This window comes from Triturus cristatus, chromosome 9, assembly GCF_964204655.1.
Source record: "Triturus cristatus chromosome 9, aTriCri1.1, whole genome shotgun sequence".
NCBI classification, from domain to species: Eukaryota; Metazoa; Chordata; class Amphibia; order Caudata; family Salamandridae; genus Triturus; species Triturus cristatus.
In genome coordinates this window covers 1,024,363,046-1,024,390,963 of record NC_140592.1, presented here as the reverse complement: position 1 = coordinate 1,024,390,963, position 27,918 = coordinate 1,024,363,046, and positions in this window count along the sequence as shown.

The window sequence follows — 27,918 nt, the reverse complement described above, 5'->3', positions numbered from 1 at the left end:
AACACGTTTGCGAGAATCAGATGTGGGAAAAAAGGGGAATTGACAGCCCCCTTTCCTGTGGAGAAAGGGGTGAGACAGGGCTGTGTGCTTGCTCCGACCCTGTTCTCCCTCTTTTTAAATGGTCTAATTAAATCCCTGCTGGAAACAAAAGATATAGATTCACCTAGGCTAGCGAACTATAAAATACCTGCGCTAATGTTCGCGGATGATACACTGCTCCTCTCTAAATCACCAATGGGAATGCAGTGGGTGTTAGAGGAGTTCTGTAAGAAAAGGGATTTGGTAATAAAATGCCAAAAAACGAAATATATGGTATTTAATGCAAATACCACAAATTGTCCGCAGCCGCAAATAGATGGCAAGCCCTTAGAAAGGGTCTCCACCTTTGATTATTTGGGTCTTACATTGAATGACAAGATGAATTGGGGTACCCAAACAAAGAAGGCAAACCTTAAACTCACACAATCCATAGGGGGCATCCTTAAAGTTTATAAAAACTGTTCTCAAAAAGTTGTAGGCCCCCCAGCTGAAATCTATAAAATCCAGGCTAGGGGAGCTTCTCTTTATGGCGTTGAACTATGGGGCTTTTGCCCCCCTAATGCTCTCGTCATAACAGAGAACTCTTTTCTTAGACAACTCTTCAATTTACCAAAGAGTACTCCCCTTACACCCCTGAGGATGGATCTGGGGATTGGACCTATAAGTGACATTATTGCTTCCCGCCCGCTTATATTTTGGCACCGTCTTTGGAGCACGCCTGAGTTATTAAATTACAGAGAGGAACTGAAGTATGTTTTATCCATCTTAGGAGCAGGGAATATACCATGGCTATCTCATATCCGCAAGAGTTGCCAAACTCTTGGGCTGGCAACTTTATGGTCATCACATGAGGAGACCTGCCATGCTATTTAAAAAAAACAACTTCCAGCTCACCATTAAAGAACACAATTTTGCTCAACTTTTCCAGAGTACTAACACCTGCTCATTGACGCACAGGTTCCTAGATATCAAACAGCAATATAAGCTTGAATCAGAACTCGATAACATCCAACCATTTCTTGCTAAAAAAAATTATTTTTGCAATTTAGACATGGGGTCCTCCCCCTCAGAGCATTTACCAACAAATGGAAGGGCAACCCCAGGTTGGACTGTCCAGGGTGTAGGTTGTCAGAAGAGACAGATCTTCATGTTCTTCTCTTCTGTCCGGCCTACAAAAGGCCGAGGCCCAAATGGGTGCTCCGGTTGTGTAAAAACTTGGGTATTAGAGAGCACACTGAGGCCTATAGGCTACTAACATATGAGCCTCATCCATTATTTGTTTTTGTAACTTCTAGATTCTTGTTCGCGATGTGGCATATGCGTAGACCTCTCATTGAGGCCCAGAGCTCAGGTAATAGTTAAGCGTGTCTACAAACACGTGTTTGTTGTTACTGTAATTGTTCTCTTTCCCATGAATGAAATTGTATAGGTTTGCTTCCCAAATCCACTTTTTTAAACCCTTCTTACTGGTTTTTAATGTTATTTATTGTTAGGGCTTTTTTTTTAACAACTTTTTATTTTTTTTATTTTAAACAAATTGTCTATTGATGCCCTGCTGCGAGTAGTATTCTTGATTTTTCCTATAGAGTTGCTTATGTTTTTTGTTTATGAAAATATTCTAAATTTTCAGCACTTTATGCATTGCTGCGATTTTGCTAAAATGTGATGCAAAATCCTTTTTTACTTCTGTCCAAAGGAATTTTGATGTTCATGTATATCTTATGCTTGTGCTTTTATGGCTTATTGCCGAAATAAAGTTTTATTGATTGATTGATTAAAAGCTTTATAAAGGTGAGATATCCTTCCCTGTGGACCCATCATCACTCGTGCTTCCAGGGGTCTGGATTCTGGATCAATGCCAGTGGAGTCTTTGTGATGAATCAATGCATGTCTTGAGTTATAAAAATGTATAGACTTGCGAGTGATGGAGATTGTAGTCTGCCTGGAGATTTTAGAAGGATTGCATATGTGAGCCCTGCCATACATTCCCCAGTCTCAAAATGTCAATCGGATCCCACCTACTAAACTCCTCTAGACAATCAGACTGCTCCAACCAGCTCCTCTTCCATCAGGGGGGTCCCCAGAGTAACTTTCGTGTCTCAACCCATCCAGCGCTGCTGCGCTGACCTCCACATCTGGAACACCACACTGGAGGACTCTGGAAAGGAGCACGGGATCGGCTCACCATAGAGCATGTTCATAATGGTGTCAGACACCATAAGAGCCACTTCAGTGTGGAAGGCAGGGTCTGCCCATTCCCCCTGAAACCAGTCATTCAAAGCCACTAGCTGTGAAGCCCAGTAATAGTCTCTTACAGCCAGTGCTGCCATACCCCTGTCAAATGTAAATTGAGCGCACTTCCCGAAAAGGATGCGCATAACCCGTTGCTGATAGAAATGACCGTACTCTGGTCTGGACATCTGTGAATTTGGTGGGATCGGTGTGGGAAGTTATGGAGTATGTAACAAAAGCGCGATAGCAACATAATTTTAAAAGGCGCAGGTCAAACTAGAATGTTGAGTTAAAGTCATGCCCATCTGGTGAGGTCCCTTTGCTTCTTGACAAGTAAAGGATCATGAGTATCTATGTGAGGGAGAGTAACAGAGAAACATGAATGCCCAGGTATTGGAAGCTCAGCTTGAGGGCTTGTCATGTAGTTCCTACAAATCTATATAGGATTTGCTTGTTAAGACAACATAAACTAAGGGATTGGTGTCCAGACTGATTCCAGACCTCCCCAAAGAATATGTTAGTCTGTAGGCCAAGTAGCTTACAGTGCCACTGTGCCCCTCTTACCAATCAACGAATAGCTTTTGGCAACTATCGAACATGACAACCCTGATCCCTCCGAGAGCGTGGAAACCATACAGTACTTTTCACTCAGTCACTCGTGCTTACTTCGTCTCATAGAGATACATAGAATAAACGGTGGGGACATTTTCAGTAAGTGACCTTCTAGTATAAAATACGTGTGCTGCAACAACCATGTGACAGAAAAAGATATATATGATTATGAGCACTAGTAGAGTAAAGAAAAGGTAGAATTTTACCATTGTGCTAAAACAATGAGTATAAGCAGGCATATAGATACATAACAGTAAAAATGCGTACTCCTACGATGCAAACCCTAACTAGATGTACCTAAGTGTACCTAGCATGTGTGAGAAGTTGGCCTGATGTATGATGTCACTAGTTCTAGTGTACACCTTATATCAGTCCAAACAACCCTTATGGTGATTGGTTGTAAAGTCAGCCTTGTAGACCAGCTATCCTAGTGATAGCATGGACAAGAGCAGTCTTAGGCTAAACTCTGAATGGCATGTGAAGCCAGCTGTTATACCATTTGTAATCCCTTGAATACCAAATGAAAGGACACCACAACAGATGTATATATAAAATAAAGTGTATTTATTCTAGTCAAACCCTCAGCACTCTTTATGAGATTCGAGGTAAGTACAACACAGTCTTATTTAAGCATACATTAAGTCACACAGGTAAGTAATACAGTTAGGCCCCAGGGGCCACGCAAACCATATACTAAGTAAGTGGTATAAGGACCACTGTCACGGAAATAGGATAGGCCTGGGCAATCGCTGGGGCTACACTATACTACCTAAGGATAGGAAGTGGGAGGCCCACGGGATTAAGGTGCAGAGTGGAAACACTCGCGCGTAATGCGTATAATCGATAGAAATAGTACAGTTCAGAATTAAGCAGTTTTAGGACACTTCTGGTATAGCTAGAAAGTCGAGACTCGGAAACTAGACCCTAGGATAGTCAATACCCTGGTGAGCACCGGAGTACCCAAGTTACCTAGCCCACGGGCTGCGGGTGCGTAGGTGTGAACTTGCGTCGGGTTTCGTCGTGGACTTCTATGGATGCCTGAAGGAAAGTTGCTGACAGGCAGTCAGTGAAGAGTGTCCGGTGGATCCCAAGGCCGGGATCAAGAAGGAAGGATACCTGCAAGCAGAAGGGACAGAGTCTGGGTCACTAGCCAGTGACCACGTGGAACCAGGAAGGAACCAGGCGATGTCGGGAGATTGCAGGTGAAGAGGTGAAGCTTGTCGCAGCAGCCACGGGTACCAGGAGACGTCGAGGACGACCAGGACCAGGAGGCGAGCTGTCCCACGAAGGCTCTTGCTGTCAGCGGTGTCGAAGTTGAACTAGGACTCACCAAGCCTTGGCAAGCGGAACCCACGAAGAATGGAGGACTTGCTTCTGGTGCAGACCAGGAAGGTCTGGGGTGCTTCTCTTTTGCAGAGGAGCAGGAGCCAGTCTGGAGGAGCCAAACCAACAGTGGAAAATCAAAGGTGTGTCGTCGCAAAGGTGGCTAGCCAACGTGCAAGCAACCGGACAGACGCGGCAAGCAGGAAAATGCAGAAGGGCCCCACGCAGGACTCGTGTAGTGTGGGGGGCTGATCTTCGGTGCAGATGGTGCTTGGGGTTGGGGCTTCTCAATCCCCGGTGCACAACTTCGAGGGTGCCTCAGAAGCTGCGCTGGAAGATACTCGCCACTTTTCCCAGGTAACCGGTCCCACGTCTCTCGTTGCCTCCACGGATCTCAGCTCGGCTGTGGATGTGGATCAGGGTGGGAGAAGTCTGGAAGTCAAGGCTCTGGTCAGGCTCTGCAGTCGGTCCCTCATAGAACTTCAGCAAAGCAAAGGGTAAGTCTCTTGATGGTGCCTGTTCGCACAGGGTAGCCACTCCTTGGCCACAAGGGAGATTCTTCAGTCTTTTTCTTTCGTCGAATGTCGAAGGTCCAGAGTTTCTGTTCAAGTTGCAGGTTCAGGATAATCTAATTTAGCAGGGCCCAACTAGCTACTAATATACTGGGCTAGTGGGCTGGGCTACCTGCAAGGTCCCTCCTATGGGTGGGACCAGGAAGGGGAGTGGCTACACCCCCTTTCCTTTGTCCAGTTTCGCGCCAGAGCTGGGGCTGGAGTGCCCCAGCACCGGTTTGAACTGGACTATGCATGGATCACCTTGTGTGCCCCAGGCATGTCTCATTCCTTTCCTCCCTGCCCCAATACACTAAAGTCTGTCTGGGGAGGTGCTAGCACCTCCCCAAGCAGGAAACCTATGGTCCAGGCCTCCCTGGCTGGGAGGGCTCCCAGCAGCAGGAGGTCAGACTCGTGTCTGTGGCAGCAGCATCCATTTTGTGATGCTGAGGCTTTGGTGAGAGTTAAACAGCAAAGTAGGATTTTAACATGTCTCTCCCTCTAGAAGGGAGGGATAATATCCTCATCATCAGCAATGGGATGGGGGTATTATTCCAAAGTGTTAGACACCTTACACGACATGTTTTGATAAAGCCAAACCATAGTTACCATAACCGTTTAAGATTATAAGGCACTTTAAGAGTATATGGTAGGCTATATCATAGAACAGCTATTAGGACATGGTTCCGAAAGCTGCAGAGAGGCTCAGCTCATGCTAGAGCACCATCTCACATGTTACCAAGTACTCTGCCTCCAGGATTGTTAAGGCCTGCCATAGGAGTGGCTGATAGGTACACATGTGTATATATATAAGGGTAGATATAGGTATACTATATCTAAGCAAGGGGTGATTACACAACCTTGCCCCAGCTGAGTGATCAGCCAGTTGTGTCTGATTGGAAGGCCAGACCAGGGGTGGCACAATACATGCTGCAGCCCCTTGGAGGCCTAGGGTACACCTATGCCCTGGGTACCTAGGGTACACTGTACAGGGTCCAATAAGGTGATCCTTACCAATTGGGTATGCACCTAGGGTACATGGAGTCCATTTTAAAGAGAGAGCAGACAGCCTGAGACCCTGAATGGCAGGATCTCAGGCCAACTAAGTCGAAAAACCAGCTAGACACTAGGCAAAAAGTTGAGGGTAACCATAGTCAGATATCCACCTTCCTACAGCATGTATATAGGTATCTGAAAGAAACACGTTGGTAGGATTCCTCACCTTAGAATATCCCCAGGTGTCAGGCTGGATCCGGAAAGTTTTTCGTCAGCAATACCCTTGCGCGTCGCTAGGCGTCGTCTGCAGCTCCGCGTCCGTCGTCGGCGTCATGTGCCGGGATGACGTCGTCGGAGTACTTAGACGCCGCCCTCGCACGCTGGCGTCAGTTCTTTTTTCTGCGCCAGACAGCGCCGATCCGGGAAGAGCTTACCCTTTTAGTCATTTTTTGACTAAACTTTTTGACTCTTTTGGTCTCTTTTGTCGACTCGACTCTGGTGCAGGTAGGATGCCTGGTTTTAAACCCTGTGACTCCTGTCACCGACTGATGTCGGTTACGGACCACCTTCGCCGGTGCCTTTACTGCCTGGGGGCCGACCACGTGCCTCGACTGCCGCGCCCTGACTTCGAAGGCTAGGCGGGAGTGGTCCCGCAAGCTACTGGAGTTCCGGCAGTCGGCTCCGTGCCGTTCATGGTCGAGGAGGAGGTCAAGGGACCGGTAGCGGAGCCGCAATAATCACCACCACTCGTCCGGAGACGACATTGCTCTTCGGGCTCCCTTCGCTGGTCGCCCGACTCGGCCGAGGGTTTGGGTGGTACCACCCACGCGGCTCCATCGGAGCCGCAGGAGTCGCGTCCGTCCCCATACCCGCAGGTCCCTGGGACCAACGTGACTCCAGCAGAGATCAGTGCCTTCCTCTCGGCCATGAGAGGCCTGGCTCCGCCGTCGACGCCTGCCGGCGCGCCTTCAGGCCCCGCGGGCTCGACTGGGAGGCCTAACTAGCCAGCGGCTCCGGCCCCGTCGCCGACTCCGGTCCCGACGCCGCAGGTCCCCGTGGGATCCAGGCCTGGATTCCAGACGACGCCGGTCGACCTCACGACCCCTCCGCCAGCGTCGCCTCCGGTATCCCCTCCGGCCCGCCTTCGGACGACGCCGTTCCCCAGTTCAGTCCCGGTCCGGGCCCGGCGTCGGAGCGGCCTCGCATCCGACGCCGATGGGTGGCAATTTCATCTTTTGCCCGGCTCCGATCATTCCACCTGTCTACCAGGAATCGGATGACGGTGACGGCTGGGAGGGATCTGAGGACCCTCTGGCCCGGCAGGGCCAGTTATCACAGGAATGGGCAGATGAGCTGGGGGATGCCAGTGGTCTTGACACCTCCCCTTACACTGGCTTCATCTCTCCTCCGACCGTGGCTTCGGAGGAAGGTGCTGCTTTTTCAGTGGTGCTGCGCAAGGCGGCCGAAGCCCTTGGGCTGGAGTTGCCAGCTGTGGCCGTGAGGACGAATCACCTCACAGAAGTGCTTCAACCGTCAGCAAGCTCCTCGGAGCCTCTGCTGGAGTTCAGTGAGGCACTAGTGGACGTTCTGAAGGGCACCTGGTCCAAGCCCTCCACAGTTCCTCCTGTGGACCGGAACATGGCCCGGCGCCACCGCCCTGCATCGGGCGACCCCAGTTTTCTGTTCCAACACCCCACGCCCGAGAGCCTGGTTATCCAGGCCTCTACTTCCCAGACCTCCTTCCCGTCCGCTCCCCCAGATCGGGAATCCAAGAGACTTGAACAGTTCGGAAAGAAGCTGTTCTCCTCCCTTAGTTTAGGACTACGGTCTCTTAACACCGCTTGTCTCTTGGACCGTTACTCTCACTCCCTGTGGGATACGGTGGAGGACGTGCTGCCCCAGTGTCCGGAGGAGGCCCGGACACGGCTCGCCCAGGCTCTTGCCGACAGGCGGGATGCAGCGCGGCACGCTATCAGATGTGGACTAGACACTACGGATTCGCTGGGTAGGGCGATGTCGACCACAGTGGTGCTCCACCGCCACGCCTGGCTGTGGTCCACGTCTTTCTCAGGGGATGTCCAGAGCACCCTCATGGATATGCCCTTTGATGGCAGTCGCCTCTTTGGCGACAAGGCGGATAGTGCGCTGGTGCGCTTTAAGGACTCCCGGGCTACGGCCAAGTCCTTGGGCATCTCGGCCCCGCTCCCGCAAACTTCCGCTTTTTGCCCCTTTCGTGGCCAAGAAAGGGGCGCCCCCTCACGTCCGCCTAGCCACAGGCCGCAGAAACAACCTCCACGCGGTTGCGGACGTGGATTCCGCCGAGGCGGTACTGGGGACAACGTGCCGGTCAGTCCACATCTACCCCGGCAGCATCCGCCTCAAAGCTCTCCTAGTCCGTGCTTTCAGGCCAATTCCACGCCAGTGGGAGGCAGAGTTCACCATCACCTGCTCCACTGGCGTTCCATCACGTCGGACAGGTGGGTGCTGCAAATCGTCCGAAGGGGCTACTCCCTCCCCTTCGAGGCGACCCCTCCAGCCATGCCACCGCAGTCCCACCGCATGTCGGGGGATCACTTGAATCTTCTGCGGGAGGAATTTACGGCCCTCTTGGCGAAGGTGGCCATCGAGCGCGTTCCTGGTCCAGAAGTAGGTAGTGGTTGCTATTTCCACTACTTCCTGGTTCCCAAGAAGGACCTCCGGAGCGTCAACGTCTTCCTCCGGAAGGAGAGGTTCAAGATGCTCACTTTAGCTCAGGTTCTGGCTGCCTTAGACCCTGGAGACTGAATGGTAGCGTTGGAATCGCAGGACGCTTATTTTCACATCCCCGTCCTGCCGGCCCACCGCCGTTACCTGCGGTTCACGGTGGGCCAGGAGCATTTTCAGTTTACCGTGCTCCCCTTCGGCCTCACCAGTGCGACTCGGGTGTTCACGAAAGTGATGGCGGTGGTCGCAGCTCATCTGCGCAGATTGGGGGTTTCAGTCTTCCCCTATCTCGACGACTGGTTGTTGAAGGCGGGCTCGCCCCAGGCATTCGTCTCCCACCTCCAGACTACGGCCGACCTCCTGCATTCGCTGGGGTTCTCCTTGAATGTGCCGAAGTCGCATCTGAGTCCCTCCCAGACGCTCCTCTTCATCGGAGCAGTTCTGGACTCGGCGCAGTTCCGGGCTTATCCTCCGGAACAGCAGGTCCGGGATATTCAGGCCCTGATTCCCATCTTTCAGCCTCTATCCCGGGTTTCGGTCAGGTTGGTGCTGCGGCTTCTGGGTCTGATGGCCTCCTGCATCCTGCTGGTATATCACGCCAGGTGGCGGATGCGGGCGCTGCAGTGGGACCTGAAGTTTCAGTGGGCCCAGCATCGGGGCAACCGGTCCGACCGTGTCTTGATCTCAGAGGGCACTGCAAGACAGCTGCAGTGGTGGCTCACGGACCGCGATTGGGTCAGTGGCAGATCCCTCTCCCTACCCCAACCGGAGCACGTGGTAGTGACGGATGCGTCCCTCCTGGGATGGGGGGGCCACATGGGAGAGGCGGAGATCAGAGGACTCTTGTCTCCGGCGGAGTCTCGGCTCCATATCAACCTTTTGGAGTTGAGAGCGATCCGTCTTGCACTGAAGGCATTCCTTCCCTCTGTCCGGTGAAGTGCAGTGCCGGTGTTCGCGGACAACACCACCGCCATGTGGTATTGCAACAAATAGGGCGGGGTGGGGTCGTGGACCCTTTGTCAGGAGGCTCTGCGCCTCTGGACATGGCTGGAACATCAGGGCATCACCCTTGTGGTTCAACATCTGGCGGGCTCTCTGAACGCCAGAGCAGACAAACTCAGCCGCCGGTGCATGATGGATCACGAATGGCGTCTGAACTCGGACGTGGCGCAAGGTCTCTTTCGGCAGTGGGGAGAGCCTTGGGTAGATCTATTCGCCACCGAAGAGAACGCGCAATGTCAGCAGTTCTGCGCGTTGGAGTTTCAAAGGCGGCACTCGCTCGTGGACGCCTTTCGTCTCGAGTGGAGTTGCGGTCTGTTGTACGCCTTTCGGTCTATACCACTTCTGCCCAGAGTGCTGAAGATCAGGCGCGACCGAGCCCAAGTCATCTTGGTGGCTCCGGATTGGGCAAGAAGGTACTGGTATCCCGAGCTACTCTGTCTCTCAATCGATCCCCAGATCCGACTGCCTCTTCAGGAGGACCTTCTGTCGCAGCAGCAGGGGACGGTCCTCCACCCGAACCTGTCCAGTCTCCACCTCCATGCGTGGAGATTGAGCGGCGACAGTTGATGCCATTTGACTTGCCTCCTGAAGTCTGCGATGTTATTCTGGCTGCCAGGCGTCCCTCCACTAAAACGGTATACGCCTGCAGGTGGAACAAATTTGTGGCATGGTGCACAGCAAAGGCTCTGGATCCCCTTTCCGCCCTTCTTTCTGAGGTTCTCCTCATTCTTCTTTCCATGGCACAGCAGGGCTCTGCTCTGGGCACTCTTAAAGGTTATCTTTCAGCTATCTCTGCTTTCTTACGGCTTCCTGATCAGCCTTCTCTTTTTTAATCCCCCGTTTCTCGCTTCTTCAAGGGCATTACTCACCTGTTTGTTCCTGTCCCTTTCATAATGGCTCAGTGGGATTTGAATCTGGTGTTGACGTTTCTGATGTGCGCTCCCTTTGAGCCCCTTCATAATTGTCCTCTCCATCTTTTGATGTTTAAGACTGCTTTCCTGGGGGCAATCACCTCTGCTAGAAGGGTGAGTGAGCTCCAGGCTCTTTCTTCTAAGCCTCCTTTCCTTTCTGTCCATCTGGACAAAGTTGTTCTCAGGACTCGCCCCTCTTTCCTTCCTAAGGTGGTGACTGCCTTTTACATCGGGCTGTCTGTAACGTTGCCCACCTTCTTTCCGCCTCCTCATCCCTCGAAAGAGGAAGAGAGGCTCCATCGTCTGGACCCAAAACGGGCGTTGTCCTTCTATTTGGATCGCACCAAGCAGTTCCGGGTAGACGACCAACTCTTCGTAGGTTTCGTGGGCGCTAAGAAGGGACGAGCGGTGCACAAACGAACCATCTCTCGGTGGGGCGTTTTGTGTATCAAGGCATGTTACTCCTTTACTAAAAAGGAACCTCCTGTAGGGCTGAGGGCCAATTCTACTCGGGCCACAGCGGCTACCACTGCTCTGGGCCGGGGAGTTCCCTTGCAGGACATCTGTCAGGCGGCAACATGGGCCTCGCTGCACACGTTTGCTAAACATTATTGCCTGGACAGCCAAGTTCGGCGAGACGGCTTCTTTGGCCGTTCTGTTCTCCAGGACTTTCTGGTGTGATCTTGGTTCGCAGACCCACCACCGGGGTTGGTATTGCTGGGGTATCTATTCTAAGGTGAGGAATCTAACTAACGTGTTTCTTTCAGATGAACAAGTTACTTACCTTCGGTAACGATATATCTGTAAGAAACATTAGTTAGTTAGATTCCTCACCGACCCACCCATCCTCCTTGTTCTGCGAACCAATATCTAGGGTTAAGGTCATCCCTTTCAGGGCCCTAGAATTTTTTGGCACCAGTGTCGGTCTCTTGCATGGCTCTGCGTTCCGGGTGCGGAAAGCTATGTACAAGAACTGACGTCAGCGTGCGAGGGCAGCGTCTAAGTACTCCGTCATCCCGGCGCACGACGCCGACGACGAACGCGGAGCCGCAGACGACGCCTAGCGACGCGCAAGGGTATTGCTGACGAAAAACTCTCCGGATCCAGCCTGACGCCTGGGGATATTCTAAGGTGAGGAATCTAACTAACTAATGTTTCTTACAGATATATCGTTACCGAAGGTAAGTAACTTGTTCTTATTGCCAAGAATCCCTTTAGGATAGAGCCAACCCCATTACCTGATGTGGGTGAGCGAAGGACCCTGTCTTGGTCTCGAGATGGACACCCCGCAAGGGAAGTCAGACATCTGGGTGCTGGAGTGTCTGCGTGCAGGGACTTCATCTTCTCGTGTCAGCATGGAAGTCTTTCTCCTCTAACTTGCTCAGCCAAGATGTAGTGCTAATATACCCGAAAGGTACTCTCAGGGGTTCTACCTAGAAGTGTACTACTGGCATGTTGGGCAAGGATGATGATAGAGGTGACCCTTATACAGAGTTATTATGCAGAAGATGGCAGTCCTGCTGTGATACTGAGAATCCTCATGCATAATAAAGTAAACTCGTTTTTTGGAGAAAACCACACATTTATTCAGCACCTAACTAGGTAAAAGGTCAGCGTCACACCCGTTATGTAGAACAATTGGAGGTCAGATGTAGGTAAATGTGTAACTACTTAGGTCTATATTGGGGTTCATACCGGTATCTGGGTCTGCCAGTTCGTTGCTCCCTCATTGCCATTCAAGGGCACTAAGAGACTTGGGCAAATTAACCTGTAGGCCTAATGCCTGCCCATACCATTCTAACACCTATAGGAACATGGATTCTGGCTGAGTCAAAAACACATCTGCATATAGTGCTATGCGTTCCTCCTTCCTAGTAAAACCCCTGCACTTGTGTCACATCTCACCCACGTCGCGAACGAATCCATCGACGGAGCAAACAAAAGATGGAACAGGTGGTGGCATCCTGTCTAGTGCACCGTTGTATCAGAAAAGAATGGAAGAGGGCACCATTGACACACACCTGCGCTCTAGGGTTAGCTTAAAGGACTCGTATGTAGTAGATTTATCTAGGCCTGTATTTCATGCAACCCAGTACCGCCCAGAGAAAATCTAGGGAATAATAAGCTTTTTCAAAATCTTTGAACAGGAATGAGCCCGTATCTTCCAAGCGGTTCTGGTATGCTGCCGCCGTATGCACTCTACGAGAGCAATGCCTAGTACTCAGAGGTATGAAGTTGCATTGATCCGGGTGCGCCAGTGTCGGTACAACCTTGAGTAGCCTATTTGCCAGGATTTTGGCGTACAATTTAACATTGCATAATTAATGAGAGAGATCGGGCGGTACTATGTGCAGTCCTCAAGGGGTTGCTCCACTTCATGAAGGACTACTATTTTTGCAGGTCCAGTCTTGTTGGAATGTGACCTTTCTCCATCCCCTCAGTATACATGGTTAAGAGCAGAGACAAAAGGAGTTTGCGGAGCTTCTGATAATACTCAGTAGGATGCTCCACCTCGTCTTGCTGTCTAAACTGAATTTATCACGGTGATGGCGACCCCCAGTTCCTCCGGCATGAGGAGCTACTCTGTCATGTCTCTCAGATACCTACTATGCCAGTAGGGGCAAATCCACAATCAGTGGTGTAGAAAACTCCCACAACAGACTCTCCCACCTCGCATATGGGTCTTGATAGAAGTCTGCAAAGGCCTCTGAGATTTCCTGGGCCCTGGTAATGGTCCGCCTGAACGGGGCTGTGATGCTTTAGGACCACACTCTCCGCTGTACCGTTCATGCCAAGGGAGTAAAGCAGTTTACTGGACCTATCCCCCCAACCGTACACTCAACTGCAAGAAGCGATCCAGCATTCAAGCACCTCCTTGAGACAGATTTGTCTCATAGACACCTTGTTGATCGCCAGCTGGCAGCTTTCAGTCTTATCTTGGTTTGCTGTGTTCTCTAAGCACTCAATTTGCACCTCTAGTAGGGAGCAGTTCCTATCTTTTGCCCTGAAGTGGGATATCATCACCCCCACATATAGGCCTTTCAGGCTTCCCAAATGGTGCCTTGGGAATTTACGGATCCTGTATTGAGTTCCAGGGAGGCGGTGGCAGTCTATTCCGGTGACATGTATTGTGTGATCACCTCTCCCCCCCCCCCATCGTCAAGGTAAGTCGCCAGACCAATCAGTTTGTGGGAGAGGGACCCCCCCATATCCAGACCACTACGGGTGAGTGGTCTGATATCCCCCAAGGCAAGATCTGTGCTACTGTCATGAGGAGCAGGTCAGTGGCAGGGAACAGGAATATGTCGATCTGGGATCTCATTTTTTTGGCTTGCCGAGGTGTGTGTGTTTGTAATCTGCCATCCTGGGATTCAAAGTATGCCAAGCGTCACAAACCCCGAGAGCGGATGCCCAGGTTGCTAGGCGTAACTCATTCCCACAAGCTGACACAGCGCCTCCAAAACAATCTCTCTGGGGGGACATCACAATGTTGAAGTCCCCTGTTATGTTATGCCAAACTTATATAGCGCACGATCATCAAAGGTTTCTTAGTGCTGTGGTAAAGAAAGGTGACATCTGGTCAGGTTATGCTTGTGTGAATAGTCACGTTTTCAGCAGCTTCCTGAAGCACATATTGTTTGCTGCTTGTCTAATTTCAGTTGGCAATGAGTTCCAGATATGAGGTCCTATCACTGAATGAATTAATGACTTTTGTAAAGCGCGCATTACCCAAAGGTTTCTTAGCGCTGGGCGAACCGAGGACATGGCAGCAGGCTGAGATGGATCAACGTCACTTAGGTGTTACCAGCAGAAAACAGCCAGGTCTTTAGCTGCTTTCTGAATAGCTGCAAGCTAGATTGAGACCGGAGTGGAAGAGGAAGAGAGTTCCATAACTTTCTCCCCAAGATGGTCAGCATTCTGCTGCCCCAGTTAGCTCGTTGGATTCTGGGTATTGGGACCATGTGTGCCAAGCTTGATCTTAGTGTCCTACTGGGCACATACCAGATGAAACGTTCCTGAAAATAAGAGCGGACCGGTGCAGTGAAGAGCCTTATGTATAAGACACAGAGCCTTAAATGAAATTTTCTTCACTGGCTGCCAGTGAAGGCCCTGTAGTAGGTGCGATACTGGTTTGAACTTGGGGATGTTCAAGAGGGTTCTGGCCACCGTGTTCTGTAGGGACTGCAATTTTTTGAGCAGATATTTCGAAGTGCCCATATAAAGGGAATTGCAGTTATCCAATTTGGAACCTATAATGGCCAGCATAATGGTCTTCTGTAAATCCGTTGGGATGAATGGCAGAATTGTTTTGAGAACCCGAAGCATAAAGAGAATTTTTCTCTTCCCAGTCTCTTTCGCTGCACTGATCTGAGATTGCACTTTGGGGTATAGCTCTGGATTCTTGAAGATATAAACTTCTGGCTTTTGTTATGGAGTGATTTAAAGATAATGCAGGCTATTTTGAAGATGGTCCGTTGAGCCACTGGAAGCCAATCTAGCTTCTTCATCAATGGTTTCATATGACAATGCCTTGGTTGTTGAAAGACAAGTCTTGCTGCTTGATTTTACACCATTTGAAATCTGTGGTTGAGGCCTGTTGGGAGTTATAGGTAGAGGGCATTTGCATAGTCGATCCTTGATAGGTGAATGCAATGATGATTTGAATAAGTGCTTCCATTGAGAAGAATTTCCTAAGTTTCTTGAGTTGGAGGAAGCATGAGGACATTACTGCTCCTATCTGTGATTTCGTGGATAGATTTCCATTAATTTGGATATTCAGACTTATTACGGCTTTCTTTGGTATAGAGGGAGATCCCATCTCCATAGCCCAATAGGAAGGATTCCAGTGGTTACACTTGGTATTGGTGATGACGATATCTGTCTTATCAGAGTTAAGCTTCAATTGATTATTGTTCATCAAGTTTCTAATATATAGCATGGTGTTTTTGAAGAATTCCATTGATTCCGACATATCGTCGATGGCAAAGATCAGCTGCTTTTCGACCGCGTTAGCTACAGATTTTCACCTTCTGCTGAAGGGTGTGTGCGAGTGCAAATATAGAGATTGAAAAGATGTGGCAATAATAACGAGACTTGTGGTGCTCCACAATTCAAGTGGACTTTAGCTGAGCAGTAAGGAGAGAGGCAAACTGAGTGCCAGCTTTGAGGGAGGATTTCATCCAGTCTAGGGTGACCACTTGTATGCCCGCAGCCTCGATTCGGTTGATCAAAATCGCATGATCCACCGCGTCGAAGATCATGGATAGATCTAGTAGGACCAGTGCCTGAGTGCTGTCTCAATCTGCTTGTTCTCTCATGTCATCCACCACAGAGAGAATGGTCGATTCAGTTGAGTGAGTGGGGCGGAAGCCTGCTGGTTTCGTTGGATCAAGAAATGTAGTCCTCTGGAAAGGAGCATAAGTACTGCGTTACATGTGCCTCTAGGACAATGATACTCAAAGTACGGCCCGGGGGCTACATGTGGCCCCCTGAGCAGCAGCACTTGGCTGTTGTTTACACGACTTAGCACTAACATAAAAGAAATATATATATACAGCAAGCACTTATTTAAAGGTTAATTGCTGTTAAAAGGAAGTACCTAGGCTCTTAACTTTAGGAACACCTTCATTTTTAAAGACTGCAAACTTGTATAAAAATTCAAAAAGTATATTTCATTGACCTGCAGAACTATTTCACCTTAGTAAATCAAATTTTAGCAGTGCATTCAGGAGTCTTTTTTTTAAAGTGGTGGTTTTCAAACATTAATTTGGAAACGTTCTTGCTTCCTACGTCGCACCTGACAGCAATTTCATTAGTGAATACATCCATGATAGAGATGCACACAGCGAGAAATGAGAGAAGCGATCACAGGGAGACATCCTGCAGCTATGGGAGACAGCAGTGCCGGGGGGAGGTGGGAGTTGGGAGGGGGTAGAGGTTTACGGGGAGGGGGGAACGGAAGGCATGTTAGCCTTGGATCTGTACTGCAGCACCATAAACCATCATAATGCAAAAGATGAGGGTATATGTAACAGTTAACGGATGCGGCATAAGCTGAATTGCAAATGACTCACCTGCCACAGTGATAATGTGTTGTGAGAGATGTATGTAAAAAGCAATAAAATGTGTTTAAAAAAAATTAGTGAATATATCCACGCACAGGAGATCGTTTTGCACAGCACGCATCCTGAAGTCATGTATTTCTAGGTCCTCTTATAGGTGATAATGAAGAAAAAAGAGGGAGCTTGAAATAAAACAATTTCCCATGGTTTCACAATTAGGTCAAGTAGAGAAGCTGGGATTCATCACAGATTTTCTGGTTTCAGATTGTGCAATTGAGTTCAGCAAGTAGATATACATGCTTCGCTTCCGCTACACCTACTTTACATCCCCGTCCTGGAATCGGTGCAGCCCTCGGTCACACAAAATACCAAGCTTTCTGGCCCCCGGAAAAATGTTTGTGAGTACCCATGCTCTAGGATTTTTGCCTGGGTAGAGTAGAAGAGAGATTTGTCTGTTGTTGAATAACTTTATTCGATATAATATATCATAAAAGTGTGTACATTGTCAGATCATCCTAAAAAAAACATCCTGATACAGCATATAACATTAAAAAGTGATAAAGAAGTGGAATATATACAGGTAAAAGCCATAAAAAACACATCATGCTATAGTAAAAACAAACGCTCATAAATCTCCAATGGCCGATCTCTAGTAAGGGCCTAGCAGTTTAGTACGTATCAACCAGGCACACCCCAAAAATTTGGCTACCCCGCAGACCACCACCTGGGAAGAGGCATCGGTTAAAAGGAAACGTAGCGCCACCCTGTAGTTCACAAAGCCCAAATTTCTACAAATAGAGCTAAGCCACTTCCTCCTTGCCGCCCTATAAACCGGGCATGCAAAGAGGAAGTGGGGAACAGATTCGCTAGGGGCAAAACACCCAGGACAGTTGGCAGATGATGAAGTCTGGCGATCCCAGCCTGCTACCAAAGCGTTGAGAGGGAGAGTCCCAAACCTAAGCTTCATATAGAGCGTTCGGTCTCGTGTACATTGTATGTAATCCAGATATTGCTCGGATTTGGCCACCAATTTATGCTCGAGAAACTGGTTTGTGAGGGTACCTCGGTTGGGGTTTCTAACTTCCTCTCCCTTCACCCAGTCCCAGTAGGCTTTTTTTAATGATTTGCTTTGCAGGTGGAGTCTGATTGAGCCATGCCTCCCCGTAACCAATGTCAGTAACCAACCGCTTTAGTCTGCAGATCCATTTGATCTTATTGCCTGTGTTTAGATTAATAATCTTGTTCAGGGCATCAGCGTAACTAGCCAGTTCAGGGGTGCGTCTCAGGTGGACCCAAAAGAGCAATGGGCGTAATCTTGCTATGTCGCTGATAGAGCGTTTGCCTAGGTCCATACGAAGTGGTAAGGAGGGAGGGAAACCAGTCCTCTTAAAAAATGATTCTCAGATTTCTCCAGGTCACTGGTATTCTCGAACCCCCATAGCTCCGCCCCATATAGTGCTGAGGGTAGAGCCTTCCCATCGTATACCTCGAGGGCTGCGACTACTGGTCTACTTAAAGAGAGCCGCTGTTTTCTTAGTATAGCGCCCGCCACCCTCTTGTGATTAAGAATCATTTTAGCTAGATGGCCAATCCATTTCATCGTCTTAGTAATCCTGATGCCCAGATAGTCAAAGGAATCTACGATGTCTAATGGCATACCATTAAGTGAAAAGCCATTCTTTTTTTTTTTTTGGGAAACCGTTTATTACAGAATACCAAAAATATACAAAGATGGGCCTACAACCTTCAGGCCGGCCGCTAGCAAGCAAAAGGAGCATATGATACAGACAATAGCACGCATGCTGCGGCAGAGGGAAAGTCACAGGAGTTGGAAAGCGTTGGCAGCCACACCATCCGGACCCCACATAACGGTTTCTTTTTAATATAAATAACAACAAAAAACAAATCCACAAGGCAACCCACAATCGGAAACAGCAGCATGTGCTCCCCGAGGAGGGGGACCCCACTAGTCCATAGGAGTATCGAGGGGGGGAAAAGGTCAGGACGGGGACTAAGTAAACTCATTGCCCAGAACCGGAAAGACAAACTGGCTAAGGAGACGGGGCCGGTGACGGATCGGGCAATAACGGCGGGGTACAAATTCCCCCGCGGTAGGCGTTCCAGGGGCCCCACACTTTCACCCATTTCCCAGGCTTACCTCTCGCAACATACACCACCTTTTCCCGGAACATGCACCAATCCATGTTATCCTTCCACGCCGAGACAGTCTGCGACCTCTGGGAACCCCATAGTTGAGCAATGTCACGTTTGGCCACCATATATCCCAGAGTCACCCACCACGTCTGCGGCACCGAGTAGTCGGTTGGCTCCCACACATTCAGAAGACATCTCCTCGCCTCGGGCAGCAGCGGCACACGCGTAACTACCCGCAAAACCTCATGCACTCCACTCCAGAATCGCGCCACATCCGGGCACTCCCACAAAATATGGAGAAAGGTCCCCAAAGAGCCACACCCACGCTTACACAACCCGTCCACAGCATAGCCCATACGCATCAGCCTCGGCCCCGTAACATAGACCCTATGGAGTATCTTGAGCTGGACGAAGCGAAGGCGGGCTGGTATGGCCACCTCTTTCGGGGAGGCCACCGCAGACACCCAGTCCTCGTCATCCAGCTCCAGTCCATCGGCAACCCACGCCTCACGAAGGCTAGTCAGCAGTCCCGAACGGTCATTGATACGTTTTTTATAAATTAATGAAATCGTGCCGTCCGGTACATGCCCATCCAGCACTCTATCTTCTAGCGGGGAGTACTCCGGGATGGAGGCGACGTCCGGAAAAACAGAGCACAACGCATGACGAATCTGCAGATATCGAAAATACTCCCTGTCCTGCAGCTGGAATTCTGTCTGCAGCACATCGAACGTCTTGAATCCCCCCCTCGTCCAGAGGTCGCCCACCCTGCTGATGCCTATCATGTCCCATTTCTCAAAGCCCTTCGAGGTCCACAGAGAGCCCAGCCGCTCAGATGCGTACAATGGCGTCGCCCGGGTCAAGCGATCCTTCCACCCCATCGCCACGTTAGCCGTGTGCCACACCCGTACCATGGCCCCCGTGGGGCCCGTCAGCCGCGCGTCATGCGAGCTAGAATAAAGCGCCTGATTATAGTCACCGCCCGGCAGTAACATTTTATCCATCTCAAAGGCCGGGTTCAGGGCGGGCCCGTAAAGGCCGTGATTGATCGCAGCCAGCTGGGAGGCCCAGTAATATCGCTTGATATCTGGGAGGGCAACCCCCCCCGTCCTACCACGGGAGCGTCAGCTTCGCCAGGGCGATACGCGGCCGACCCTCCCAAAACAGTTGGCGCTGCAAACTCTCCATCTCGCGAAAGTAGCGCGCCGGGACAACGTCCATTGTATTCTGCAAAGCATACAGGAAATGTGGCAGCGACATCATCTTAAACAATGCCGCCCGGCCGAGCGGCGAGAGCGGCAAGCGCTTCCAACGTGCGACGTCCTCCTTCAGGCGCTGGAGGGGGGGAGGGGGGGAAGCAAGTTCTGGCTATACCGGGCCTCCGCGTCCAGGGTAATGAAGACACCCAGGTACCTAAATCCCCGCGGGGCGATCTGAATAGGACAACCCCGCGGAAGGATGGGATCCTCCCCAGAGAGGACATATACACACGATTTAGCCCAGTTGATGACCAGGCCGGAGTTGAGGCCAAATGAGTGCAATACATCAACCAGTACTATCAGTGATTTACGTGGGGAAGCCAGGTACAAAAGAATATCATCAGCGTAAAGAGATACGCGGTCCTCATTCTCGGGGGTCCATCGGAGACCACGAATAGAAGGTTCCCACCGCAGCCACTCCGCCAGGGGCTCCAGGGCAAGTGCGAAGAGGAGCGGTGATAATGGGCAGCCCTGCCGCGTGCCCCTGCCCAGCTCAAACGGAGCCGACACTCTACCGTTCACAACCACCTGCGCTAGCGGTCCCGAGTACAACAATTTCACCCAACCGATGAATCCCGGGCCAAACCCAAACTTCGCCAGTGTCGCCCAAATATACGGCCACTCAAGGGTGTCAAACGCCATAGTGGCGTCCAGGGATGCCAAAATGGCCGGTTCCCGTATAAACGGGACACGTGCGAGCACCCCATGCAAGCGCCGCAGGTTAAGCGCAGTGTTGCGATGAGGGATAAAGCCGGACTGATCCTGGTGAATCAAGTCGCACACCACGTCAACCAGCCGAGTAGCCAACACCTTGGCGAGAATTTTGGGCTCCGCATTCAACAGCGAGATAGGCCGATAGGATGTGACCCGGTCCCGCGGCCTCCCCTCCTTATGAATAACCACAATAGTAGCCAGACGCTGGTCTAGCGGGAGGGAACCCGCCGAGTGGGCCGCGAGGAACATAGCACGGAGATGCGGCGCCAGCGTATCCGGTCGCAGCTTGTACAACTCGATGGGAAGACCATTAGGACCCATGGCCTTGCCGGAAGCGACACTCTGTCCTCCTCCGAAAGGGAAGGCAGCGCGATATCTCTGAGCAGGGCATGGGAATCCTCTTCCGAGCGGGAGGACACCGGGGAATACACCCCACGGAAATATTCTGCAAAGCAGTCAACAATTTCTTCCGGCTCAGTAACACACACACCATCCTGTTTCTCAATCGTTGGGACAACTCGACTCGCTCTCTCCTTTTTGTCCAGCCACGCAATCAATTTACCAGCCTTATCACCCACATCATACAGTCTCCCCTGTTGCTCTCTACTGAGGCCCCTGGCCGCCTCCGTGACGAGGGCCTTATAGGCCGCTTGCTTGAGTCGGAGAACATGTAATTTGTCATCCGTCACCCCACATTCTAGATCATCCTCCAACTCGGTTATCTCAGTTTCAATACGGGTCACCTCCTCCCGCTCGCGCCTCCGGGAATGGGAAATAAGGGACAGGGCCTCCCCCCGGAGTACCGTCTTGAACGCCTCCCACAGAGAGACCGCCGATGACACAGACCCCACATTATCGTCAAAGAATCGCTTAAGGGATTTAACCAACTCTGCGCGAATGGTGGGGTCACGCAGGTACCAAGGATTAATCGGGACCACCCTACCCTCTCCCCTCGGGAGAATATCAAAGTGCAACAAGAGTGGGGAGTGGTCTGAAATACCCCGCGCCAAATGGCGCACCTCCCCTATCCTCCCCGCATGCGCCGCCGGCACCAGGACATAATCTAGCCTTGAGAGACTACCATGGGCCCCAGAATGAAAGGTGTACTGTAGCTGCGTGGGATGTTTCAAACGCCAACAATCCACCAGCCCCAAGGTATCCAAGAGGCCAGACAACCACGCTTGGGCACGGGGGAGATCCCTAGGGGGGTGACGATCCTCCATTCCGGAAACCACAGCGTTAAAATCCCCCCCAACCACTAGAATCCCCTCCGGAAGGCCAAGGAGGAGGAGTCCCAAATCCGCAAAGGTGGTCGTCTGCAACCCTGGCGGGACATACAGACACAAAAACGACCACTCTGCCCTCCATTCTACCCACCAGAACCGTGTAACGTCCCCTGTCATCATGGAGCACCTCATCAATTTCCAACGGGAGCGAGTTCTTGGCCATGATGCCCACACCCCTTGAACCAGACGTCAAGCCCGAATGGGCCACAAGGCGGTAGCCCCGTCGATTCGTAGCACAAAAGGAGTAACCAATGAGGTGTGTCTCCTGCAGAAAAACTATATCGGGTGAAATTCGTTTCAGGAACTGCAGGACCACACCTCGTTTTATCCTGTCCCCCAGTCCATTAACATTCCAGGACAAAAGACTCAGTCCCCTACCCCCCATCATAAACTAAAGCAATCACTCGTCCCCCAGAGAGCACTTTAGAAATAGCACACCGATACTTTTGCCTTGTGGTGTAAACGAACAACACCCCAACCCAACCGCCCCAACAAAACTCCCCCCTCCCTGCACCCCTGCATGAGCCCAGACAGCCCCCCCAACTTGCAGTGTGCCTGTCGCCCCTATATAATGAAACTAGCTAGACCCCCTAGAGGAGGAAAGAGTACCCCTTCTAGACCCCGCACCACCTCCAGAGGAGGGAAAAACGAATACAGAAGAACGAAAAACCCTAAGCTTGGCCGAGAGTGGCATCATATCCGTCCAGAGTGAGGCCCAGTATCAACACCTCAGTCCCGGTCCAGTGGGCCGTCTCCTCCCGCCGCCCCACCCCCCCCCCCCCCGCAATCCCGATCACGACCCCCAGACAGAGTGTCCAGCCAGTCCCCGGCAACTTCAGGACGATCAAAAAAGTGCGTGCGACCATCCACCTCTATCCGCAGCCTGGCCGGGAAGAGCATGGCGTATTTTAAGTTCATGTCCCGAAGCCGCCGCTTGACGCCCAGGAAACTCAGTCTCTGCTTCTGGACCGCTTGGGTGAAGTCAGGATAAAAGTTCACCTCCATGTTCTCCAGCTTAAGCGGCCCTTGCAGTCTGGAGGCTTGCAGAATCGCGTCTCTGTCCCGAAAGTTAAAAATACGGGCAATGAGAGGCCGCGGAGGGGCTCCGACCTTCGGCTTTCCCCCGGGAACTCTATGAGCCCTCTCCACGGCAAAGAATTTACTCAGTCCCCGAGGAAGGAGATGAGTAGTGATCAGGTCCTCCACAAAGAGATCCACCCCTCCGGGCCCGACTCTCGGAGTCCTCCAGGCGCCGATCCATGAGCGCACTCGCCTGACGAAGTCGGTGCACCTCCGTTTGGAGGGCCGCCACCTCAGTCGTGAGGCCCGACGCGGTGTGGGCCAAAGAATCGACCCGGTCGTTGGTCCTGGAGAGATCAGCCCTCACCAGGTTGACATCAACTAGGACCGCGCCGATTTTATGGGCTAAGGTGTCAAACCGCTGGCCCACCGAGGCCTTCATCTCAGCAATGGCGCCCATGACATCTTGCAGAGTCAGCTCTGTGGGCAAATCCGGGGGGCACTCAGAGGACTTGTGCGGTCCACCGGGAGATCCTTTCGGGAGGGTGTAGCGGTCCATGACGTTGGCCTGATGTGCGGCGCCACGCCGGGTCGACTTGGCCTTCAGCCGATCGCCATCTTGTTTCGTGGCCATCGTCGCGGGTCTCACACCCTCACCAGCCACGCAGTAAAAGGCCAGCAATCAAGGCCACGGGCTCCGAGGGGTCACCCCAGGACGGCGGAGCGGGCCACAGCAGGCAGGCAGGCTGGGTCACCCAGCGAGGCCACCCCAACACAAAGAGCGCCGCGATCCCACCAGCAAAGACGGCAAGGGGGCGCGAAAGTGAAAGTGCGGGGTACGCGACTCGCCAGGCCCAGCCCGCCGTTGTTGTTCACTTTGCCACCGGGTCGCCCCCAAACGCGAGTCCGGGGTCAGGAGCGAAGCAGGCCGCAAACTTCAATCGGTGCTCACTCCGGCACCCGAGGTCCGATTCGAAAACGGGAAACGGGTACCACCTCGGCTCAGGCTCACCGACACAGTCCCCTCAACCGATGCAGGATGAAGACAGGATAAACGTAGGAGGTCGCGGAGGTCCTCGGGAGCCTCGCACCTACGCGGCCATCTTGGTTGCGCGCTAGGCTCCTCCTGAAAAGCCATTCTTAAATCGTTTAGGTGGGGATAGAGTCATTAATTTTGTTTTGGAGGTATTAATTGCTAAGCCCCGTGCATCACAAAACTGGCTGAACCTGTCAAGCAGCTTTTGGAGACCACTTGGGCTTTTTGACATCAAAAGGGTGTCGTCGGCAAAAAGGAGGGTGGGAGTTTTCACCCTGCCAGGGTTGGGGCGTCTGATGGATCCTCTCTCAAATAATCAACCACCCGTTTATGTAGAGGGAGAACAGGGTTGGAGCCAGCACACAGCGCTGGCGGACTCCGCTGTCTACCGCCACCCTATCTGTCAACTGACCCTGATTACCCCACCTGATTTTTGCATAATTCCCCTCATGGAGGCGCTTGACAATATCAAGGATCAGAGGTGGAAAGCCCAGATCGGACAGCACCAACCAGAGTTTGGAACGAGGGACCAGGTCAAACGCAGTCTTGAGGTCAATAAAGGCCAGGTATAAGCTGCCTTTCCCGATGACAACTACTTTCCAGTAGATCATGAAAAACCGGAAGACCTGGTCCATCGTGCCCACCCTATGTCTAAATCCTGCCTGGAAGAGTGAAAGCACATTAGCTTCATCCGTCCAAAACCTGACCCTCATAAGGAGGACCCTACCAACCACCTTCTGTATTACGTCGATTAAGCTTATTGGCCTGTAATTGGCAGGGTCCTCCCTATTCCCCTTCTTGAATATGGCTACCACTTCGGCGCCTTTCCAGGAGTCCGGGACAGGAAGGCCTCTAGCGATTAAATTCAATATGAACAGAATAAGATCAGCCCATGCTTTTGGTTCGTGGAGGAGGAGATCACCGGGAATGCCATCAGGGCCTGCCGCCTTCCCAGATGTTAGCCCTGAAATAGCAGAAGAGACCTCATTAAGCTTAAAGAGATCGAGTGCACTAACAGATTCGGGAATCACATCTGATGAGGGGTCCTCAAAGAGTAGGGGGGGCTTATCGCTATTAACTTGTGAATGGCTGTTAGCCTCACTATACAAGCCAGTGAAGTGTGTATGCCACTGTTGTGCCGAGATGTGATTGGGGATCGGATCATCACCCATACGGCTTCCTTTATCGATAAGTCCCCAAAACAGCGTGGCATCTTTCAGGAGGGAGGCAGATTTAAGATCCTGCCAATGCGCTTCTTCCCATATACGCTTAGCTAGCTCATTTGACCTGGCGTACTCTTTCCTAGCGTATCTAACAAGAGAAGTATTATTACTTTGGAGGGCTACAGTTAACATACGTCTCTTCTCCCTGCATGCCCTCGAATACCACAAATTAGAGGGCCTAGAGGATATTTTGTGCGTGCGGGGCTCCGGTATGGTGAAGAGCAAGCCCATTTTTTCAATAAAATCTTGATAATAGTTTGTGAGGAGATTGGTCTGTAGTTTAACGACCTAGGGTCCTCGACTAATTTTTTCTGGAGTGGAATTACCACAGCCTATTTAAAAGATTGAAGGACACGGCTCGAGTTACAGATTAGTTCCGAAGGGATAAAGCGACTTCTGGAAAGGAAGAGAAAATCATTTTTTTGATCCGTGGGGGGCACACATCTTTCGGCGCTCCAGATTTAACTTTTGTAATTAGTTCCATTAGGTGGTCTTGGTTGATAAGGTGAAAAGTTGAAAGAGGAATGGGTTTTTATTTTCGGGCGTAGTCTTTATGTCCAACATTCTGGTGAGAATGGTGTCTTTTATCTCCTTTATTTTCTCTACAAAGAAGGAGTTTAGATCATCACATAATTTTAGGGGGAGGTGGCTGGTAGTATTACTCGATACGGATTTGACTACTCACTGACATATTAAAAAACATAGTTTGTATTATTTCCAGAGTTTATAACTGATTGGAAAAAAGTTTTATTTGTGCCTGTAAAATAGATTTTTTATAATCCTTCATTCTTTAAAGAAAAATGTTCTTATTTTCAGATAGGTATGTTTTCCTCCATTTCCGTTCTGCCTGGCGCAGTTACTTTGCCTGCCTTTCAAACTTCTGTGAACCATTTGGTCGCCTCATGGTGACTGATGGATCTAGTTCTTTGAATTGGGGCATGTATATTGCTGGCCATCTTTTGCCAGTCTGATATTGCTTCCTCAAATTTGTTATGATTCTCCATTGACGAGGGTATATTAGATGTCAAGGTATCGCAGAAGGAATTAATGTTTATACGATTGTAGTTTCTCTAGCTAATACCCTGCCGAATAGTGAATTTTGGTGGAGCAAGCTCAACTAGTGTGAAGCTAATTAGATTGTGTAGCCATATGCACGGGGATATGGAAAGATTGGATATGATGAGGTTGACAGACCAAACCTGGTCCAGTGTGAGACCCTTATTGTGTGTTGGCATGAATATATGTTGAAAAAGGTTAAGGCTTTGTAGCATGTTGGTCAGGTCCCCGGAGTCTTGACCTACCACCCCCCAATCCAATGATCGTGCGCCCTTGGGGCAGTCGCAAAAGTAAAAGCTGCAGTGTATTTAGTGTCCCCCTTTTCAATTGCAGAGGTACGTAGACGCTGATCAGGGTGTAGGTCTGCCCATCAATCCTGCCCTCCACTATCGCGTATCTACCCTGTGTGACATGTTCGGTGTGAAATACCACCATGGACATGCGCTTATGTTGGAGGATGGCCCTCTAGTAGCCCGTATGGAATATCCAATATCTGGCACAGAACGAACATTCAGTGCCCATCAAATGAGTTTCTTGAAAGACTAGACCATCGGGCTGTGTTGCTTAACTGGAGGACTGCCCCTTGCTTAATGCGTTCATTCAGCTCATTGATGTTCCATGTCATAATCTTAAGGTCGATCATGAATGGTGCAAAGGCAGGAGTGCAAGCAATGTGGCATTAAGGCAAAACAAAGCTGAAACGTGACTTGTGTGTACACTGCGTTGTAACCTGTGGCCAACAGAGCCAAACTCTCCCCAACACCCTTCTCCTCACACTTCTATCCCAGAAGCCTCTGTTCCCACAAACATGCGTAACATTTAACAATCGATTGAATTCGAGCATGTGTCATGCATGCCAACCCCCCCCCCCCCCCCCCCCCCCCCCCAGAAGAAAAGGTAAAAACAGGATACCGTGTTGCTGATCAACAGAAAAAAAATGTGGGTAGCAGCTAAGAAACAGCAGTCATTCGCCTAGGTCCTCCAGGGGAACCACAGAGGCCACCTCAGTCAGACCCCTCCATTATTTGCACCGCTGCTGCGTTAGGGCCACAGTCCTATACAGTCTCATCTTTTCTGTGTGCTACCCTGCTCTAAGCCCCGAGCCCAGTGACTGTCCATTCCAAGTCTGGGCCCGATGACTCAGAGGAACGTCTTATGTGCTCCTGTTTCCTACTCTACACATCACATCTGGTGCAGGTGCAGGTTCGGGTCCTAGAACGCTGCCCCTCACCTTGCATCTGGGTTTCCCAGTTGGGGGAGGGGGGTGAAAGTGTATTAATCTTTGCTCTACTGCCATTCCCATGCTGCCTCAGGGATATCAAAGAAGAACAACTTGTCTTTGTGGATGACCCAAAGTCTGGCCAGCAATAGGAGCATATATTGGAGCTTCAGTGCCCTGAGTTTTAGTTTAAGTAACACCACTATTACCAATACTGAGCCTTAATTTAATGTCCGCTTTTCTGTAGTGGGAGACTAAATTGAATGCAAACAACGTCAGTCTCAAGACCAATTTTTCCGTCTGTTGTATATATTTATTTTCTATTTTTTAGTAGTAGGCACTTTTTAATTTTTTAAGTGACTTCGAAAAATAAATTTCAAGAACTTATCTCCAGAACAAACACAACGATTATCAATAGACATAAAAACTTTTTCACTCCAGACACACTCAGTTTGTCATATCATACATTCATTCACATACCATACTGCGCAGTTCAGAAACATCCATATTGCAAACATAC